General features: G+C 36.3%; 1 long non-coding RNA gene across 3 annotated transcripts in view; it reads right to left on the bottom strand.

Annotated features, from left to right (window-relative positions):
- Positions 1–23,621, bottom strand: part of LOC109379862 (uncharacterized) — a 58,661-nt gene that overhangs the window by 8,974 nt on the left and 26,066 nt on the right. Inside the window, exon 3 of one of the 3 annotated variants that reach the window (XR_002123291.1) lies at positions 13,274–15,347. The exons of the other annotated variants lie outside the window; for them this stretch is intronic. This is a non-coding gene — a long non-coding RNA (uncharacterized LOC109379862). Of the gene's footprint in view, positions 1–13,273; positions 15,348–23,621 lie in introns of those variants that run through there. 3 annotated transcript variants of the gene reach the window in all.

The following is a 23,621-nucleotide window of genomic DNA, read 5'->3' as shown; positions in this document are numbered from 1 at the left end:
TGGGCCAGTGAAGCAACGTCCTCCACAACTAGACTGAAGAACAAAACGACAGCAACTTGTCTGTTCCCCTTCCCCAATTCCCCAGCGCTGTTCCCATACCCCCAATTCCCCAATAAAAAAAAAAATATTGATGTCAAACATTATAGTTAACGATGCCACACTTGCATATGATTTTGCAGACATAAAACCACATCCACATCTCAGTGGCCACCAAACCATGCAGCAGTGCTTCCTAAATTCTGAGTTGTTTGAAGCTACTAGTTTGAGAACTACTGACTCTTTCAAACTCTGCATAGCTGTAGGGATCTTAGCAGGGGTTGGAGGAACCAGCTCAACCTTGGCATAGTGTCAAAATGTGGTCAATTGAGGCTTCAAATAAGTCACAGCAGCATCAAACTATTTGCTTTAGTATAGAAATTCTACAAGGATTGTTTATTTGTTGACCTATTTATTATGTATCTTCACATTTAGCAACATCAAAATGTGAAGACTTTTATTAAATTATGAATCATGTCTAAATTTCCTCTTCATAAAATTTTAGATTTAGACAGTTAACAGTTGACACCAGTCTACAATTTTCTATTTATTCTTGTTCAGAAAAACCCAGTGGCTGTATATGGCTTCCAGTGCAGGGCCTTTCTTTAAAAATTGTTTTATCTGAGAGGCAGCCTTTTAAGACCTGTAAAAACATTTTACATACCATTTATTTGCTCTTTCCACTGATATTTTTTAGCTAATGTGTCTTGTGTATGTCCTGAAACTGTTAAACAAATGGGAAGAAACTTTAAAAAGAAAAAAAGTTTTAAAATCTTTTTTCCTTCTAATTCATATACTTTTATTTATTTTCTGTTCTATTATTTTATTACATTTGTCATCTGGGTATGAATAAAATGAGGACCTTAATTATGTATGTACATATGCACGTTCCTTGATTTTTGTTCTAAGACAAAGCACATAATAGAAAAGAATCGTAAGCATTCTTCTTCCCGCAAATACTTAGGAAACCCTAAGAATGAATAAGAGGTTAGTAAACTTACTGATACCAGTGACTTATTTCTTTGCTATGCTTTATAGCTATTTGTGTGTCTGCATATATGTACTCAATCCTGTTCAGTGTTATATTTTATCTCTTCTAGATGACAAAGTAGACCTTAAATGTTTTTCATCCAAGATACATTAAAAATATACCATCATATTAAAATGGAGTCATCAAAGCAAATTCATAGAGACAGAAAGTAGATTAGAGGTTACCAGTGGCTGGGGAGAGTGGGGAGTTATTGCTTAATGGTTACAGAGTTTCTGTTTGTGGTGATAAAAAGTTTTGGAAACAGCAGATGGTTGCAAAACAGTGTGAATGTAATTAATATCACAGAATTGTACACTTAAAAATGGTGAAATTTATGTTATGGGTATGTTACCACAACATTACTAAATGGTTAGAATGGTAAATTTTATATATATTTTAACCACAGTCTTACAAATGTGGTCATTCACTTACAAGAAAGGTTACTCCGTTGAAAATTGTTACATTTAGTTAACTAAAATGTAAAGACTAAATATATCATAGTCTCAGATCTCCATTTCTGGGCTAGATTTTACTTAAGAATGTCACAGATATGTAATAATCTATAATTCATCCCAATTATGGTAGAAATTCAGATTTCCCTGTTAGATAAATCATTTAAATTATAACAAATATGGTAAAACTTTAAACCTAAGACAGACTCCTGAAAGAAAATGGGGGTCAGCATTTATTGGATAGAAGCTCTGTACTGTGCTGCAAGGAATCTTCAATGGTAATATGATGTGTAGACACCAATGCTCATATAATTACCAATAACCATGTGCGTTTGCCTGAAAAATAATTAAAACATAAAGTATGAAATAAGAAAAAAATCTCAAGAAATAAGACAATATTAACTCCTGAACACATACAGCTCCTCTCATTTTAGAGATAAGAAAAAAAAACTTCTCCTTCCCTAATTTTTTTCTTAAGTACTCTTTGAAAGATTGCTTGCAACACAGTGCAACGGCATTTTGTAACAAAGCAATTCTTTAAAGATATTCTTAATGTTTAGTTATTTTTTTGCTAATTATATGTAGAAGACTAAAATTTGCCAATAAGCCATGAAATTAACATTAAACGTATCTTTAAAAAGAGGTAAAAGATCATTCACTCTTTTTTATAGTATCAAAAAGAAAATAGGAAACCCCAGAATTACAATGTATCTTAAGTTAAATTTTATTTCTGATTTCATATCTGTCTTTAAACATGTAGCAGATCAAAATAAATCCACATTGCAACAAGAATTTGTCGTTTTACAATATGTTATCTGAGACAGATGACTCATTCTTAATTCAGAAACTTAATTTTTCCCAAGTCCAGATTACTTGTTTTTAAAAATAAAAACAAGTACTATTGTGGATTTGTGCTTCGTTTTCTCACCTCTTTCTGGGGAATTATGCTTAAGGCTGTATGAAGTTACTTACAAGCACAAGAAAAACAAATGCTATATTGTTTACATCCCCACCTAGTGGTCTAAGATTTCTGTTCTTCATAGTATTAAAAAATGAATACTTACAATATGAAAACTATAAAAAGTTATCTGGCAAAAATAAACTAAAACTTTATAACTAAGAGAGGTATTAAGAGGTTCTAGTCTTATGGTATTCCAACTAGAGGATGTAATGTTATATCAGGAACTATGTGAAGCCTTCAGAAAAAAACATGGAGTATTTTCCTAGAGCGCCTATTTTATTTAATGCTATGTATTAAGGCAAACATATATTCTGGAGTAAAATGTTTATTAGGAGTATTTCAGTTTGAAAAGCACAGGGTCCAAACTTATCTACAGAAAAAGAGCCTGATGTCCTGAGTGATTAAATGACTTGCTTGACTTCACTCAAGCAGGTAGTAATAGGGAAGTATCAATAATGCAGGCGTTTCATGCCCTTTCCTTTACAAAATAAAGCCAAGTTCATGAAACATGAAATACTAACTCCAACTACCAAATCACTATACACTGGGGTGTTTTTTTGTATATAGAATTTCTTAGATCTTTTATTTTAATCCTCAAAAGTTCCTTTCACTGTTATCATAGCACACTTACAGCCTGAAGCTAACTCAAAATCCAATTCTACATTCTTTTATAAAATTTGTTTAAAATTATAATATTGACTTTCCTGGGGGGTAGTTATTATATAAATTTTAACACATGTACATATTCGTGTTACTACTGCCACAATCAGGATACAGACACTTCTATCACCACCCCCCAACCCCCCAATCCCTTGTACTATACCACTGTTGTCACACATTCTCAGTCCTTAGCCCCTGACAGCCCCTGATCTCTTTACTATCAATATAGGTTAGTCTTTTCAAGAGTGCTTTATAAAGGGAATCATATAGAACATAACCTCTTGAGAATGGCTTATTTCAGCATGTTGCCTCTGAGATTCACTCAAGTTGTTTCATCTATGAATAGTATTGTTGAATAGTATTCTATAGTATATTATATATGGGATGGTGTATAATGTAAAGAGAAGTACCATAGTTTGGGTACTTTATTCAGTCATTGACGAGCTTATGGGTTGTGTCCAGTTTGGGGTGATTCTGAATAGAGAGTCTACGAGCATATGGGAATAGATTCTTTTCTAATTTTTAAATGTAGATGATTTAGTATTAGAAACTATCTATAAATCTGATATTTACACAGAATGTAACACAAAAATGTTACTTTCATAAGGCAAAAATTTAAGTAATTTTAATGCCTAAATTACTTCATCACTATTCAGGAATTAGCATTAAGAAGACAATTATTTCTACTTATAGATAGAAAAAGTGAAATAGAAAGATAGAATAACCCAACTTCCTTTAAACAAGAGCATTTATTATAAATACTTAAAAACTTAGGAGGGAATGGCAAATAATCGGGCCACTATTCCCTCTTCTGCTGCTCATGGCATATGTCATAATCAAGCAAGCACACTTTGCTGTACAGCCTGATGTGGCCTCCCGAATTCTCAGTGCACAGCTCTAGGCTGCCACCATTTCTGGTTTAGGAGAAATTATTCAGAATAAACTGCAATCTGTATAAAATTATTTTAGCTTTAGGGGATAATGTTCTGCAGCATTCTTTTCTGATTAAAGTACAGTTGACATACCATATTATATTACTTTCAGTTCTACAACATAGTGATTCAACATTTATATTCCTTATGATGTGATCACCATGAGTCTACTAATGATCTGTCATCTGTCACCATGCAGTTATTATGTTATTGCCTATATTCTCTGTGCTATACATTACATTCCCATGACTTATTTTATAACTGGAAATTTGTACCTCTTATTTTCCTTCACCTTTTTCATCATTCCCCACACTCTCATCTGGTAACCATTGGTTTGTTCTCCATAGCTATTGAGTCTGTTTCTGTTTTGTTTGTTCCTTTTTTGTTTAGATTCCTCATATCAGTGAAATTATATGGTATTTGTCTTTTTCTGTCTTATTTCACTTAGCATAATACCCTGAAGACCCATCCATATTGTTGCAAATGGCAAGATTTCATTATTTTTTATTGCTGAGTAATATTCCATTGTATGTCTGTATGTGATATACAGATAAAGGAGATGTGATATATACATACTACATATTGGGTTGTTGGAAAAGTCGTGACGCATTTTTGCAACGAAAAACAGAAAAAATACATCATGACTTTTCCGACAACCTAATACATATCACATCTTCTTTGTCCATTCATCTACCGATGGACACCTGGGTTGCTTCCATATCTTGGCTATTGTGAATAATGCTGCGGTGAACAAAGGAGTGCATGTATCTTTTTGAATTAGTGTTTTCATTTTCTTCAGGTAGACCCAGAGGTGAAATCACTGGGTTGAAAAGTAGTTCTAGTTTCGAGGAAGCTCCATAGTGTTTTCCAAAGTGGCTGCATCAATTTATAAGCCCACCTACAGCGCACAAGGATTCCCTTTTCTCTGCAGCTTCGCCAACACCTGTTTGTGTTCTGTAGCATTCTCAATCCTAGGCCTATTACCTTACAAATGTTTGATTTTTCACAAGACAGAGCAAGAGAAAAGACTGACAGGGTAGTTCTAGGCAGCCAACAGGACCAGAACAAAATCCAAAGTATTACAAGGGAAAGGAGCCTACTCTTGGGGAAAGGAGGAGGAGGAAGTGGCAGAAGTAGGAAGAGAAGGTTACAATCAGTTGGGAAACTGTTAAAATTTTATTTGACATCCATTGTATTAAGCTAATTCTTCCAGTTTTCTGTCTGGCACTTATTTGATAATAAGCGTGTGTTTTCATGGCTTTATACTACCTATCTGTTAGACACCAGTGTTAGATTCTAACAGTGTAAGTACATACTTGGACTTTCTTCTTATATTTCAAACACGAAAATTGATAAAAGTTTAAGAAAGGCTGTGGACAAAATGGTGGCACAGGAGAGCCCAGCTTGCCCATCCCCCCAAAAAGCAAGGATTGCACAGCTATCCACGACAAAGTCAGCTCTGTGAGGCTTCTAGAGTGCATAGCAGAACAAAACAAGCAGAATGCTCTCACCAGAAGAGAAGGAAAGCAACTGCATTTTGCCTGTGTTGTCCCATCTCCCAAGCTGGCATTTTTCAGCACCAAGAAGGAACTTCCCAGACAGAGTTCCTCTGACCAGGAAAGGAGTAGCAGGAGAATGACCAGCTTCTCCAGCCTCGTGGGGAACTGCATGAGGTGCTGCTTCAGTTTCACCCGCTCAGACCAGGAAATCCGAGCTATATAGACAGCTGGGTGTGAGGAAGAAAAGCAGAGGCTGTTGCTAACTGACATGCAGCAGGAGTGATCAAGGTTCACAGAGACCTGCTCTGCAGAAAAACTCAGCCGATTTTACCACTGAGAAAGCCAACAGCCAGCCAAGCCTTCAAGGAACACTGCCGCTGCTGCCCTCCCGGCCCCCACAAACACACACACACATACCACCCTGCCAGCAGGTTTCACCAGATTCTGCCCCACAGGAATTAGCTAACAACATCTGCACCAGTGTAAGGCACTAGCTGCTTGAGTCTCTCCTCAGCTTTGCCAGAGCCCAGTGGCTACGGCCACAGCCAGCTCTGGCTTCTATAGCTGCACAACTAAGACGCCAGTCTAGACCCACCTGGCTGAGCCCCACTGCCATGTTAGGGCCTAGGCCTTCTAGCTATGCACTCACACGCCACTGGCCTGACGCCCATCATCAGCCTCCACTATGGTGGCACACCTGCAGGAGTGTTTGCACCCATAGATGAACACACAGATAGCCAGGGCCCTGCAGCTGCTTTTGGGCCCAAATGAGGCCTTGCTTTCTGTCACTACATGGCACCACAGTGCTTACCTGTAGCTAGCCCCTCCAGCTGTACACATGCATATCCCCAGCCCAACCCCCATTACCAGCCTCCACTGCATGTGCATACTCAGCATAAAAGTGGGCAGCCACGGGAGAGTACATTGACAGCCAGGGCCTCTGCAGCTACCAGTAAGCCCATAATTGGCCCCAGCCCTGCTACCTGCCCTGGCCCCATTACAACGTGCATGCCTGCAACTGGCCCTGCCTCTACAAAGCTCCTGCAGCTAACCCCTGCGGCCAAGTGTGTGTGCACCACTGGCTCCAGCCCCCACCATACTTGCCCTGGTCCCTAGCTGCCAGACCTGGAAAAGCCACTGAGAATGCCAATGGCCCTTGCTGTCACTGCAGACCTCCTGCAGTGCTAAGGACGACACAGTTGTCAATGCTATGGACTCCAGTGGACTGAGCCAGGGAGACATCATGCCCTTGCTGGGCCTGGTAATGCCACACGCCCTCAAACTGGGCACCCTGCACTACAAGAACCAAGGTCACAGCATGCTCCATCGTGCCCCCACCCACAGGTGAAAGGCTTCCCTTACCAAAGTCAGTCCGTAAAGTCTGGGAGAAATGACTACTTCTTCAAACGCAGAGACATCTATGTAAAGCTACAGGGATCATGAAGAACCAGGGAAATATGTCTCCACCAAAAGAATACAGTAAACCTCTGGGAACTGGCCCTGAGGAAATGAAGATCCAGAAGTTACCTAATGAAGACTTCAAAATAACTGTTCCACAGATGCTCAGAGAGCTAACAAGGGAACGCAGATAACAATTTCACACTATCATAAAAACAGCATAAGAACCAAATGAGAAGTTCAATATAGAAATAGAAAATATAAAAAGGACCAAAACCAAAAATTTTGGAGCTGAGGAATACAGTGACAAAACTGAAGAATACAGTAGACAGCTTCGACAGTAGACTTGAACAAGCAAACAGAGATCTAGAGGACATATCAACTGAAATTATCTAACCATAGGAACAAAAAGAAAACAATGAAAAGGAATGAAGGAAGCCTATAGTAGTTATGGAACATTATCAAGTGAAATAATGAAATGCACCACTAAAACCCTAAAAGTAGGAGAGAAGGAAAAAAGGGCATAAAGCTTATTTAAAAAAATAATGGGGGCTGGCCGAGTGGCGCGTTGGTTAAGAGCTGGCTTGGGACGCCAGTTGTGAGCAGCAGGGCCCTGGTTCAGATCCCACATGAGGGCCAGTGACGCTGCGCCCTCTACAGCTAAGATGGTGAACAACAGCTCAACCTGGAGCGTAGGCTGCACCCCCTGCTGCAGTGGGCTGCCATAAGCTACCATGTGTGGCTGGCAGCCAGTGTGAGAGGCTGGCAGCCAGTGTGAGCTGCCAAGAGCTGCCGTGAGCGGCTATCCAGAGGCCGGCGACCAATCTGCCTCACCCGGGAAGAGCGCAATGATAATACCAACATGGGCCAGTGAAGCAACATCCTCCACAACTAGACTGAAGAACAAAANGGCTGGCAGCCAGTGTGAGCTGCTAAGAGCTGCGGTGAGCGGCTGTCCAGAGGCCCGCGACCAATCTGCCTCACCCGGGAAGAGCGCAATGATAATACCAACACGGGCCAGTGAAGCAACATCCTCCACAACTAGACTGAAGAACAAAAGGACAACAACTTGTCTGTTCCCCTTCCCCTGATTCCCCAGCGCTGTTCCCCTCCCCAATTCCCCAATAAAAATCTTTTAAAAACAAAAAAGAAATAATGGATGAGAACTTCCCAAATCTGGGAGATATTTGGACATTCAAGTTCATGATGCTAATAGGTCACCTCAAATTTTCAATATAAAACAATCTTCTCCAAGACACGTGATAATAAAACTGTCAAAACCAAAAACAAAGGGAGAATTTTAAAAGCAGTAAGAGAAAAAAATGCTCTCATACAAGGGAAACCACATAAAGCAATCAATGGATTTTTTAGCAGGCAACTTGCAGACCAGGAGAAAATGGGATGATATATTCAAAGTGCTAAAAGAAAGCAACTGCCAGCCATGAAACCTTCCCCAGTAAAGCAGTCCTTCAGGACCGAAGGTGAAATAAAACTCCCTGGTAAACAAAAGCCGAGAGAGTTCATCACCACTAAACCTGCCTAACGACAAATTCTGAAAGCAGCTCCTCAACCTAAAAGAAAAGCAAAAAAGGACGCTAATTAGTAACATGAAAACATAAGAACAAATACAGCACACTGGTAAAGGCAAGCATACAGCCAGATTCAGAATACCCTAATGCTGCAATATGGTGATGTGTTAACTATTTAATTATAAAGGTTAAAGAACAAAAGTATTAAAAACAGCTATAGCTTTGACAATTTGTTAAAGGATACACAGTTCAAAAAGATATAAATGGTGATATCAAACACAAAAAAGGGGGAGTAAAAGGATAGAGTTTTTATATGTGATCAAAGTTCAATTGTTACCAATGTAAAATAGACTATCATATACATAAGATGTTTTATGTAAGCTTCATGGTAAGCACAAAGCAAAATCCACAGTTGCTACACAAAAAGATAAAGAGAAGGGAATCAAAGCATAACACTACAGAAAATCATTAATCCACAAAGGTAGGCAGCAAGAAAAAAAAATTGAAACTACAAAACAGCCAAAAAACAATAAGATGGCATTAATAAGTCCTTACCTAGTAATAATTACTCTAAATGTAAATGAATTGATTTCTCCAATCAAAAGGCATAGAGTGGCTGGATGAATGAGAAAACAAGACCCAACTATATGCTGCCTGTAAGAGACTCACTTCAGTTTTAAGGATACCCCAGGCTTAAAGATAAGGGGTAGCAAAAGTTATTCCATGCAAGTGGAAATCAAAAGGGATGGGGGTACTATATTTATTTCAGACAAAATAGATTTTAAGCCAAAAACTCTAATAAGAGACAAAGATTGTCATTATATAATGATGAGGGAGTCAATTCATTAAGAAGATATAACATCCATAAACACATATGCACTCAACATCGGAGTACTTAAGTGTATTATGTAAATACGAACAGAACTGAAAAGAGAAATCAACAATACAATAATAATAATAGCAGGAAACTTCAATAGCCCATTTTCAACAATAGATCATCCAGACAGAAAATCAACATAAAAACATTGGACTTCAACCATACTTTAGACCAAATGGAACTAAGGCATACAGAACATTTCACTGAACAGCAACAGAATACATGTACCTCTCAAACACAAAGGGAACCTTTTCAAGATACATCACATCATAGATCACAAAAAAAGTCTTAGCAAATTTAAGAAGATTGAAATTATACCAAGTATCTTTTCTAATCACAATAGTATGATACTACAAATCAGTAACAGAAGGGAAGCTGGAAAATTCACAAATATGTGGAGATGAAATATTTTCTTGAATAACTAGTGGGTCAAAGCATTAATCAAAAGGCAAATCAACAAATATCTTGAAACAAATAATAGAACCACAACATATCAAAACCTATGGAATGCTGCAAAAGCAGTTCTAAGACAGTTTATAGAGATAAATGCCTACATTAAGAAACAAGAAAGATCTCAAAAACAAACAAAAAAACAAAACACCCCGAAAAACAAAAAAAACCTCAATTTTACCTCAAGAAACTACAAAAAGTACCAATTTAAGCCTAAAGTTAGCAGAAAGAAGAAAATAACTAAGATTAGAGCAGAAATAAATGAAATAGAGACTAGAAAAATAATAGAAAAGGTCAATGAAACTAAGGGCTCTTTTTTTAAAAAGATAAATAAAATTGACAAACCTTTAGCTAGGTTAACTTAAGCGTGTGAAGAGGGAACCTCTGTGTACTATTGGTGGGAATGTAAATTGGTACCAGTACTACGGAAATCAATATGGACATTCCTCAAAAAATTAAAACTAGAACTACCATATGATCCAGCAATCCCACTTTTGGGTAGTTATCCAAAGGAAATAAAAACAGGGTATTGAAGAGATACCTGCACCGCCATGTTCACTGCAGCACTATTCACAATAGCCAAGGTATGACAACTTGGTCCTTATAGACACAAATTTATAGTTCTGCATGTCAGAAGCTTGAAATGAGTCGTAAAGGGTAAAATCAAGGTGTTGACTGGTTAGGTTCTTTCTGAGGGCCTCAAGGAAGATTGTTTCTTGCTTCTTTAGTTTCTAGAGTCTGTCAGCATTCTCTGTTCATGTCCACCCTTCTCCAATCTCTGCTTGGCTCTCCCATTGCTACCTTCTCCCCTACCAACCCTCTTGCCTGTCTCTTACAAAAACCCTTATAATTACATTTAGGGTTCGCCCAGATACTGTAGGAAAACTGCCCCACCTCAAGATCTTTAATCACATCTACAAATCCTTTTTGCCATAAAAGATAACTTTTTAGGTTTTAGAAACTATGATATGGCTATCTTGAGGAGGGGGCATTATTCAGCCTATCTTCATGTGATTTGGCCTACCACTGCTGTAAACATTGATGTACAGTTTTTTTGTGTGAAGACAGCTTTCATTTCTCTTGGTTAAATACATAGGAATAGGATAGCTAGGTTGCATGGTAAGTGCATGTTTAATTTTCTAAGAAAATGCCAAACTGTGTTCCAATGTACCTGTAATCCTTCCATTCTTTCTGAAGCATACAATTACCTACTGCATAAACAGAAAAAGTGTTCATAAAGAAAAAGCAGAACTGATAAGTTTTTGGTTTGACAATACTGTTTATCAAAACGATAGGACAAATTCTCAACAGAAAAATACATAGGAATAAAAAGAGAAAAATGCATTTAAGAGACTGGCGTTTTAAAGGCTCCAACATACATCTAATAATAATTCTAGAAACTACTTAGCAAATAATGGGGGAGCAATACTGAATAAATTTTTCAAAAATTGGGGAGATATTTAAATCCACAGACTGATAATGCACAAGAATAAACAGTCACACCCAGACACATCATAATGAAAATGTGGGGTATTAAAGATAAAGAGAAAATCTTAAATCTACCAGAAAAAATAAACAGATTACTTAAAAGAATGAAAATTAAGACTGACAGCAGGCATTTCAACAACAATAGCAGAGACCAGATATTAATACAGTAATAAAAAAAAACTACAACTTTTTACGTGAAATATTGGGGGCAGACATATTTCAAAATTCAGAATTTATGAGTGGATGGAGGATGCTAGAAAATGAACATGGTCCATGTACCGTATATGACATAACACCTCCAGCAGCACATTTAGGCAACTCTGAGGGATAAGGCTTAAAGTTAGGTTCCCGAAGCTTCCACAGAAAAACCATGAGCTAGAGACCTCACAGTAGAGAAGATCTGACAGAACTGTACTAACTTTGCTTGGAACCTACAAATTATTACAGATCACCACTTCGTGTGCTTTTGTTACCTTGTTTCTCTGTACTGTTTATGCAAAAACTATAAAGAAGTTGGGCCAGCTGAGTGGCGCGTTGGTTAAGAGCTGGCTTGGGATGCCAGCTCTGAGCAGCAGGGCCCTAGTTCCGATCCCACATGAGGGCCAGTGACACTGCCCTCTACAGCTAAGATGGTGAACAACAGCTCAACCTGGAGCTGGGCTGCTGTTGAGTCACTGGCAATGGCGTAGGCTGCAGCCTCTGCTGCAGTGGACTGCCATAAGCTACCGTGTGTGGCTGGCAGCCAGTGTGAGCTGCCCAGTGAAGCAACGTCCTCCACAACTAGACTGAAGAACAAAATGACAGCAACTTGTCTGTTTCCCTTCCCCCAATTCCCCAATAAAATCTTAAAAAAAATAAAAATGAAACTGGCTTAGTTTAGTGTTGTAAAAACAAACAAACAAACGAACAAAAAAAACTATAAAGAAGTTCAAGTTTCCCTGACCTTTTCTCCCAAAACCCCGTCTTCTGCAAAAATCCCTTTCCTGCTCCCCAGCAGTCCACTCTTAAGTGATTTTGGTCTACAATTCTAGAATCACATTTTTCAAATACTTTTTTTTTTACCTAGGCTCAAAATAAAAATGTATTTTACACCACAACCTAGAAATCATCACTCGCCACACACATAAACATCTGAGATGTTTCAGTAACAGTAATTACACTTATTATGTGCCAAACACTGACATTTTGTTCTGTTGTATTTAACTCCAAAAAATGCTGACTGTGACTTACTAAATTGATTTCATGACACACCAATTGGTAGCAACCTGCAGATAGACAATATCTAGAAATTTTCTATGTATGTATAAACATGCTCATGTACATCCTTTTTATATAAAAAATGGAATCAGGCCATAGCAATTATATCTGTGTTACACTGTAACTGTCTTTATTCATATTTCTTTTTACATTATTTGTTAATATACTCTTAATGTCACTAAGAGTTAAAGCATAGCTATACCCTCATTGGTATATTCCTAATTCATTATTCTATTCTAAAAGAAATAATTTATTTTCTAAAATGATTTTCAAAGATATAGAATCATCTGATGTAGTTTTAACCTCATATGTCACAGATCTAAGAGGTATTTTTTTTTAAACCCTTCACTAAGAAATGCTGCACTTTCATATATAGAATTTCCTGTCAAACAGGCCACGTTATCCACATCATGCTCATCCACTAAAGTGGAATTTGAGGGTGGAGGTATCATTGCTTGAAAGAGTTATGAGTAATGTCAAGATCTCCCTCTTTATGTCCCATCTATGCCCTTTTACATAGGCTTATTGAACTAAACGCTTACTTATTAGTTTTGTTATGTAAGTTTTTATGAATTTAATCATAGACCTCTATGCTTTTCATAAAAGGGAAATGCGACAAAGTGTTCCCACTGTATTTAAAAGACGCAAATAAAATAAACAAAATGTTCTACTGAGGTTTTGGTATAACTTTATTATTTCCAGATACCAAGTAAAATATAATTTTTATTTATAAAAAATAAGCATCTACAAATTTAAAAATGTAACATTTGGTAACTGACATAACAGCTTAACTAAGATAGAACACTGAAGAATAACAAATAGGATATGCATCTTCCAACTTTTAACTTTTTTTCTTACTTTTTATATTGAAATGATTTCAGACTTACAGAAAAGTTATGAAATAGTACAAACAATTCAGTGCCAAGATCCTGGTTTCTAAATATCAATCTCTAATAAAAGGAACAAGAGCTCTGGAGAAGTAATCAATTGTAGGGCTAGAGCAGGGAAAACACAAGACAAGGCAGAACATTTTGCAGTACCAGAAAGCAAGAAACTGCTCACAAACCAAAAGGATGGAGACATTTCAAAAGGCCACAGGAGTCTACCAGAACTCCAAATGGTCAAAGCTGGAACTATGAGACAAAATTAAAAATGTATCAGATTATAACCCAAAGAATAAAATAAATATACACAAGTCCATACAAACGTAAATAAATGATAAACAAACAGGGGAGAAGAGACAAATCTTCCTTACAGAGGAATCCAAATAATATATATAGAAACTATCCCACGTAGGAGGTAAAGTTTAACCTTTAATCTGTCCTCCAGCCCCTGACCCTGCTTTTGAGTGGGCTGAACTTAGTGACTCTCTTCCAAATAGAGTGGGAAAAACTGGAACTTTAGAGAGGAGAAACCTGGCAGATACTACCTTCACCAAGATATCATGGTTTACTTCACCAGATAGATACCCTGTAGAGAGCATCTACTCCCAGATATAATGGGATGAGAAGGGTACTTTACCTCTTTAGTATTATTTCTAAAAACCCATTAACCCAATCTAATCATGAGAAATACATAAAACAAACCAAAACTGGGAGGACATCCTATAAATATTTCACCAGTACTCCCCCAAACTATCAAAGTCACGAAAAATAAGGAGTGACTGAGAAACTGACAGAGATCAGGGGAGACTGGAGAGAGATGATGAATAAATGCAATGGGGTACACCCTGGATTGGATCTTGGAGCAGAAAAAGGACATTAAAGAAAAAATTGTGAATTGTAATTAAAGTCTGGAGTTTGGAGGAACATTCATGGAAAATGGGTGAAATCTGAATAAAGTCTGGGCTTTAGTTAATAGTAATATACCAATGTTGGTATCTTAGTTCTGAAAAATGTATCACAGTAATTTAAAATGACATTAGAGGAAACTGAAATTGGGTGAGGGGTGTACTATCTTTTCAACTTTTTTGTAAATCTTAAATTATTCCAAAATAAAAAGTTCATTTTTTAAAAAGTACAAAGAATTTCCATACACACTTTACTCAGATTCCCCAAACTTAACATTTTACCACATTTACTTTATCGGTCTCTCCTTCCTCTACAGATTTTTTCAGAACTTGATAACCTGCAAATATCATTCCCCTTGACTCCTAAATATTTTAAAGTATTTCCTTAAAAATAAAAAAACACACACCACATAATCAAAATAAGGATGTTACAATACAATCTAGAAACCTTCACATTTTGCCAATTGTTCTACTAATGTCCTTTATGACAAAAATAGAATCAAATAATAAAATAAAAATAATATAATTGTTTCTGTCTTGGCCCATGATCTATCCCAGGGTCATACATTGTATTTAATTGTCCAATCTCTTTAGTCTTCTTTGATCTGGAACAAATTCATTCTTTGTTTTTCTTGACCTTGACATTTTGAAGAGTACAGGCCATTTATTTTGTGAAACTTCCCTCAATTTGGTTTGAGTAATGTTTCTTCATGCCTAAATTCTGGTTGTATATTTTTACAGGAATACCACAGAAGCGATGTTATGCTCTTCTCAGTGCATCCTACTAGGATGCATGATGTCTATTTGCCCCATACTAATAAAGTTAACTTTGACAACTTGATCAGGTAGTGTATCCACCGTAAAGTTGCTATTTTTTTCCATGAGTGATTAGTAAGTATCGTGTGAGATGGTGTTCTGAGGCTGTAAAAATATCCTTCTTGTCATCAACTCTTCATGCATTAGTTGTATGATCCATTAATGATTCCTGCCTGAAACAATTTCTGGTTATTCTTATATATTTGTATTTCCTAATGAATTATGTCAATTTGTTTATTTCTGTAAAAAAACATGTATTTTTTATTGAGATTGTTAAATTATATATTAGAGAGAACTGTCTTTTCATTGGTTCAAATCTAATTTTGTGTCTTTCAGGTGTTTTAAGGTTTTTCTCAAATAGTTTTTGTATACTTCTTGTTACATTTATTCCTAAGGATTTTATTTTCTTTGTTGTTATTTGAGGTTTTCCCTATATTGTCTGACTGGTAAATGTTTGTATATGGAAAGGATATTGAAATCTGAATGCTAACTTTTATAGTTAGCTAGTTATTATTTCGTTGCTTGAGCTAGTTTTATTATTGATTTCTCTAGAGCAGAAATCCACAAACTTTTTCTATAAAATGTCTGATAGAATATTTTCAGCTTTGTGAGCAAACCATTTCTATCACAAGTATCTAACTCTACCAGTGTAGGGCAAAAGTAGCTACAGGCATACATAAACAAAATGATGTGACCAGGTTTGGCTCCCAGGCTACTTTGCTGATACCTGTTCTAGAGTTTTCTAGGTATACTATTGTATCATCTACAAATAAGAGATCACTTTACTTCTTATTTTCCAATTGTTATGCCTATACTGATTTCTCTTGTTTAATTGCATTGCCTAATATTCTAGTAAAATGTTGAACAGTAGTGGAGTTACTGGGTATCCTTACCTTGCTCCTGATGGTAGTAGTGAAATTGTCACTAGTGTTGTCCACTAAGAAGATATTAAGAAAATATCCATTAATTCCTGTTGTAGTGTTTTTATTAGGTGTTGATTTTTATTGATTCATATCAGTATCGATATGTGATTTGTCTCCTTATATTCATTAATATGGTGTATTATATTGATAGGTTTCCTAATACTGAATCAACCTTGTATTCTTAAAATCAATCCCACATGAAGCAGGTCGTGTGGTGTGTTGGTTAACAGTTCGCTTGGGAGTGCTGGCTCTGAGCAGCAGGGCCATGGTTCAGATCCCATATGAGGGTCGGTGACTCTGTGCCCTCTACAGCTAAGACGGTGAACAACAGCTTGACCTGGAGCTGGGCTGTCATGAGTCGTTGGCTACAGCGTAGGCTGCAGTGGGCTGCCATGAGCTACTGTGAGTGGCTGGCAGCCAGCGTGAGCAGCCGGCAGCTGGCATGAGCTGCTGTGAGCTGCCATCAGCGGCCATCCAGTGGCCAGCAACCGACTGCCTCACCCGGGAAGAGCGCAATGATAGTACCAACATGGGCCAGTGAAGCGAAATCCTCCACAACTAGGCTGAAGAAGAAAAAAGGAAAGCAACTTGTCTGTTCCCCTCCCCCAATTTCCCAATTAAAATCTTTTAAAAAAATAAAGAAATCAGTAAAAAATAAATCCCACGTGGCCATGGTATATTATTTTCTTAATATGGCATTGAAATTTGAAAGCTAATACTTTATTCAGTACTCTGTATCAGTATAATTGATATTGATATATAATTTCTTTTTTGTACTGTACTGCCTTTGGGAATTAGTATTATCCACTTTCAATGCTCTGAAACAAATTTTAGAGCATTGAGGCTACCTGGTACTTTATTGTAAAGTAGTTCCTTGGGGTCCTTTCTCTATTTCTTGTACAGAAATTAGATTATCTCAAATGTGGTTAACATTGATAAACTATACTTATGTAGAAAATTATATTTTTCATTGCAAGTTTTCAAAATTTTTTTTGCAGAGAGGTTGGCAAAGAAGAGTTTTATACTACTTTTAAAAACTGAGATAGGGCCAGCCAAGTGGCTCAGTTGGTTAAGAGCGGGAGCTCTGAGCAACAGGGTTGCTGGTTTGATTCCCACATGGGTCAGTGAGCTGCACCTGAGTTGAGCTGCTGCTGAGCTGCCAACAGGTGGCAGGATGGATCAGCTGGTGAGAGCACGTGCTCCTAACAACAAGGTTGCCAGTTCGACTCTCACATGGAATGGTGGGCTATGCCCACCCACAACTAAGATTGAACACAGCAACTTGAGCTGAGCAGCTGTGAGCTGCCGTCAGGCGGCTGGATGGCGACCGGACTTGGAGCTGAGCTAGCTGCACCCTCCACAACTAAGATTGAAGAACAACAACTTGGCTGTTCCCCTTGACCAATTCCCCAATAAAAATCTTTAAAAAAAAAATTGAGATATAATTCATATACCGTAAAATTCACCATTTCAGTGTTATGGGCTGAACTGTGTCACCGCCCCCTCCCAAATTCATATGTTGAAATTCTAATAACCAGTACATCCGAATGTGACTGCATTTGGAGACAAAGCCTTTAAAGAAGTATTGGGTTGTTGGAAAAGTCATGATGCATGTATTCGCAACATTGGCACTAGTTCATTTTTGGAAGTACTAGTCATTCGCACCTATGTTATTGCTATGCCATTTGACAGCTGACAGTTCTAGTTTCATTCTAAACAAACATTGAGTGATTTCGTTGAATTTTGGAGATTTTAGAAGTTGAAGATGGAAGATCAAACTGTGCATTTTTGCCACATTTTACTGTTTTACTTTCATAAAGGGAAGAATGCACATCAAACTTGGGAAAAGTTGCATAAAGTTTACGGTAACAATGCTCTACAAGAACGTCACTGCCAACGATGGTTCACGAAATTCTGTGCTGGTGATTTTGATCTCAACAACGCTCCTCAGTCGGGGAGGCCCACTGAGGTTGATGACGACAAAATAAAGGCATTGATCGAGTCAAATCCATGTTACACGATACGAGAGATTGCAGAAACATTGAATACCCATCATTCAAGTGTTCACAACCACCTAAAGAAGCTGGGATATGTAAGCAAGCTCGATATTTGGGTTCCACATAAACTCAAAGTTCATTTGATGGCGTGTATAAACATCTGCAATATGCTCATTAAACATGAGGAAAACGATCCGTTTTTGAAGTGACTGATAACTGGTGATGAGAAGTGGATTGTTTACAACAATGTGGTGCACAAACGGTCTTGGTCCTGATGTGATGATTCGCCTCAAATGACATCGAAAGCAGACATTCATCAGAGGAAGGTTATGCTCTCAGTGTGGTGGGATTTTAAAGGTGTCGTGTTTTTCAAGCTCCTACCAAGGAACCAAACAATCAATTCAAATGTGTACTGTTGGCAATTAGACAGTTTGAATGAATCCATCATCCAGAAACGTCCAGAGCTTGTTCATTGTAAAGGAGTTATGTTTCTATCATGACAACACGAGACCACACACAAGTTTGATCAACCGTCAAAAATTACTGGAGCTTCAATGGGATGTGCTCCCACACCTGCCATACTTGCCTGACCTTGCGCCGTCAGACTTCCACTTGTTTCGCTCTCTTCAAAACTCCTTGCGTGGCATAACGTTCAACTCAGATGAGGCTGTAAATCAGCACCTTGTTCAGTGTTTCACAAATAAAGACAGGTCCTTCTAAGAACGAGGAATTATGAAGCTCACTGAAAGATGGCAAAAGGTTATTGAACAAAACGGGCAATATATCACTGATTGACCTTTGTTCTTTATATAAATAAATGATCTTTGAAAAATATAGACAAAATATGTCACAACTTTTCCGACAACCCAATAATTAAAGTAAAATGAGGACATTTGGATTGGACTTAATGAAATGACTGATGTCCTTATTAGAAGAAATTAGGAAACAGACAACACACAGACAGAGGGGCAACTGTGAAAAAAACACAGGGAGAACAGTTACTGCAGGCCTCAAGGAGAGAGCCTTCAGAATGAAATCAACCCAGCTGACACCTTAATAGATTTCCAGCTTCCAGAAGTGTGAGAAAGAAATGCTGTTGTTTAAGTCAGCCGATCTATAGTATTTGTTATGGCACTCCTGGCAAACTAACATATAAAATATACAATTCAGTAGTTTTTAGTGTATTCACAAGTTTATGCAACCACTACCACAATCGAATTTCAGAACATTTTCATCACTTCAAAAAGAAACCCTGTACCTATTAAATGGAACTCGCAATTCCTGCTTTCCTTAGTCCCTGGTAACCACTAATCTACTTTCTATCTGTATGGATTTGCTTATTCTGGACATTTCGTATAAGTGAAAATCATATGATATGTAACGTTTTATGTCTGGCTTCTTTCACTTAGTATGTTTTCAGGGTCATCCATGTTGTTGTATGTAGCAGAAGTTCATTACTTTTTATGGCTGAATAATATTCTATTGTATGGATATAGTACATTTTATTTACTCATTCACTTGTTGATAGACATTTCGGTTGTTTTCACATTTTGGCTATTATGTATAATGCTACTATGAACATTCACATATAGGAGTTTGTGCAACGTGTTTTCAATTCTTTTTGGTATATATCTATGAATGAAATTGCTGAGTCATGTGGTAACTATATCTAACTTTTTGAGGAACTGCCAAATTGTTTTCCAAAGCAGCTGCACCATTTAGAGTCTTACCAGCAATGTATGAAGTTTCCAATTTTCCACATCCTCACCAAAACTTATCATCTCTTTGATAGAGCCACTCTATTGTGTGTGAAGTCCTCATTGTGTTTTGATTTGCATTTCCCTAGTGACTGATGATAATGAGCATCTTTCCATGTTTATGGACAATATTTATGTCCTCTCTAGAGAAATGTCTATTTAAATCCTTTGCCCATTTTAAAAATTAGGTTGTCTTTCTACTGTTGAGTTGTAAGAAGTTCTTTATATATTCTGGATACAAGTCCCTTGTTAGATGTATGATTTACAAACTTCTCCCATAGGCTGTCTCTTCACTTTCTTGATGGTGTCCTTTCAAAGCACAAAATTTTTTAATTTTGATGGCATATGATTTATCTATCTTTTCCTTTGGTCACTTATGCTTGAAGGTGTCTATGTAAAAAAGCCACTGATGAATCCAAGGTTAGGAAGATTTATATCTATGCTTCCTTTTGAGAATTTTATAGCTTTATATTTTATAGTTCTTACATTTAGATCTTCAACCCATTTTAATTTTCGTGCATGATGTGAGATAGGGGACCAACTTCACTCTTTGCATACTGATATACATTTGTTTCAGCACAATTTGTTGAAAATACTTTTCTTTCTCCATTGAATTGTCTTGGCATCTTTGATGAAAATAAACTGATCATAAAGGTAAGTGTTTATTTCTGGACTTTTAATTCTATTCCATGGATCTATATGTGTATCTTTATGCCTTTTTTTGGCAGGGGGGCTGCGGGGGGGGGGGAGTAACAGATATTTTCATCAACTGAATTTTTTATATTCATTTTCTGTTTTCTTTTAAAATTAGCTTTACATAGTTCAAGTTGCTGTCACTTTTGCATTTCTGTGAACTGAACTTGCTGTTTGGGGCAGTTTACAAGATTCCTAGTTCAAGAATGTCCTGTTTTGTTATAAAGTATGGTTTCCTTACAGACTGAATATGGTTCACTGTCTCAATGGCCACTACAGTGTAAGGTAAATTCTTATTAAAGATGCTGTACTCCTACCATGACATTCAAGCAATTCATGAATCATATGGTATCTAATCAGTAATGATAACAGAAAAAAATTGTTAATGAAAATACAAAATAATGCAGAAGTCTTACATATAAGTCTTTTGCTTAGGATTCTCTCTCCACTGGGAAAATTATTTTTCTTTAAACAGTCAAGTTTAATAACTTAGTAGTTTATGATATTGTCTATACAAGAGAATATCTGATTCATAGTCTAAACTACTTTTGGCTCTTTTTGAGCTTTTCTTACCATATGAAAAACTTAATAACGATGATATTAAAAATAAAATTCAAATGAAGTTAATCTCTTTAAATACAAATATCTTATAAAATGTTTATCTATACTTAATATAAATTGACATGGAATATTTGTTTTAGTAAAGATATTTCTTCAAATTGCTCTGACTTCGTATTTTTATTCTTGAAGCTACAAAAGCATTCCTGAGGTGGTACTACACCGATTTTATTTTGTACAGGAGTTAGAACTGAATCTGTGAATTTGGAACTACTCAGTTGCCAGTTAAATAGTATGTAATCTTAATAACTTTGCCTCTCTCAGCTTTTGTTTTTTCATATGAAATATGTAATCAATTTGATAATACATATGAGAGGTTTTGAATGGTTTAATTAGTGTCTGTAAAATACTTTGAAATTTAGAATGAAAAGACTCAGCGCAAATTACCAATAACTACAATGTTGCTTAGTACATATTACTATTCTAACCATCAATGCCAGCAGTCATTGTGGTATTGTATGAAGCTAAGAGTATCTCCAACAATCTATTATTCTCAACATAAAAATATTTTACTAAAAGGTACTGCTGTAACATTTATGTAAGAATGTTTAGCCCTTTCTATTAAATACTATGTATTATGTTGTATTTCAAACACTCTACTTTTTCTTCTTAATATAAAAATATTTTAATATTAGCTACTGCTACTTCATGTAATAAAAATGTTTAGTCCTTCCTATCATATTTCTATACAATGGTGAGTTGACTTTTAATACTATTCTGAATCAATGCTTTCTTTCTTAGTTCTTGGGTGTTAAAAATCTGTCCATTCATTTTACAATTGAACCCAAAAGCACTAATGATAATTTTTAGATTTCTAATGACTATAAACATTTCTTACATAATTAAATAGTATCATAAGCTAAAGATTTCTCAGCAACAAGACAATATTTACTCTATCTGTCCAAAACATATTTAATGTATGTGCACTACAAGCAGATAATTACCACTTAACTACTTTAAGCAACTTACAAATAATAAAACCCCATGTTTGCTCATTTACTTAACATTTACTGAGTGCTTAAAGTTTACAAAGACCGTCCTCTGGTTATCACAGATATTAGAAATAGCATGTGGTGACAGAGCAAGGAATATAGAATGGGTTTAGACATACCCAGTATCCTCATAGGAGGTGATGACATACAACTGAGGAACAGTCTGTTATCCCTTGTAAAACTGTGTATGCCCTTTCATTGAAGATTTCAGGAAAGTGCGGATTAAGGCAATATTTAAGTTGACCCAAGCATCTCAACTATTATCAAAAAACCATGGTTAGAAACAAACCCCAAATTTTCCAATTCTATTCTTCATGGAGCTTACAATAAATTTCAGTGGATATGTGCCCTTTAATATTTTGTGCCGTTGTACTTTAATTAGTCATACAACTGCTAATTCTGACTATTTTCTATTTGAATTCTACCCCTACTTCTGGGTCCATTTGTAATGCCACATCCACAAAGCCTAAAATTGATTTTACTCATCCTGTATTACAATGCGTTCTATCAACTCAGAATCCCTAGAACCTTATGTATAGATCTTAGCTAGTCATTTAAACCATAGGTGTCAACAGTCTTGGGACTTTTACTCATATGGCATTACTATGTAAACTCCTTACTTGTAGAAATTCAAGTCAAGCATGTAAGGATCCTTAAAAATTGTTCAAAAATTAAAGATGTCAAGTAATAAAAATGTAATGCCTTCAAATTTTCTCTTTGCTGAAATATATGAGCTATTAATACTATCTTTCATTGCTAGTATAAATCACTAAAATTATCCTAATAAAAATTTCAAAGTGTTTAAAATAGGAAACTATTTTAAGACAGCTTTAAAACATAAATGAAAAGTATACTGAATGTATGTGTTAAATTATGAAGCCACATAACACAGAAAAAAAAAAGGGTATAAAGTTTTCAAATTCTGTGTCTTACTACCTGCCTATTAAAATAACATTTATTTTAAATGTATTATATTAATCTGTAAATTTATTTTAAGTAAACCATAAACATAATACTATACAGCCAGCTGTTCACCTTTTGGATAAATATTCAAAAGTTTTGCAAATTTGGCATTAATACTATAGTTCTATTTCACATCTTTATTTTTAAATTTATTAAATTTATTGGGGTGACATTAGTTACTAAAACTACATACGATTCTATAATATGTTTATATATTGCATTGTGTGTTCACCACCCAGGGTCAGTTCTCCTTCCCCTTTTACCCTCTTTTACCACCCCTCTTCCTTCTTACCCTCTGGTAACCACTAAACTGTTGGTTGTGTTCGTAAGTTTTTGTTTTTTGTCTTCTTTGTTTGTTGCTTTCGGCTTTATACCTCACATGAGTGAAATCATATGGTTCTTGGCTTTTCTGACTTATTTCGCCTAGCATGATAATCTCAAGATCCATCCTTGTTGTCCCAAATGGCGGTATTTCATCTTTTCTTATGGCCAAGTAATATTCCA

This window comes from Hipposideros armiger, unplaced genomic scaffold, assembly GCF_001890085.2.
Source record: "Hipposideros armiger isolate ML-2016 unplaced genomic scaffold, ASM189008v1 scaffold_30, whole genome shotgun sequence".
Lineage (NCBI taxonomy): Eukaryota > Metazoa > Chordata > Mammalia > Chiroptera > Hipposideridae > Hipposideros > Hipposideros armiger.
This window is presented reverse-complemented; position numbering and strand designations above follow the sequence as displayed.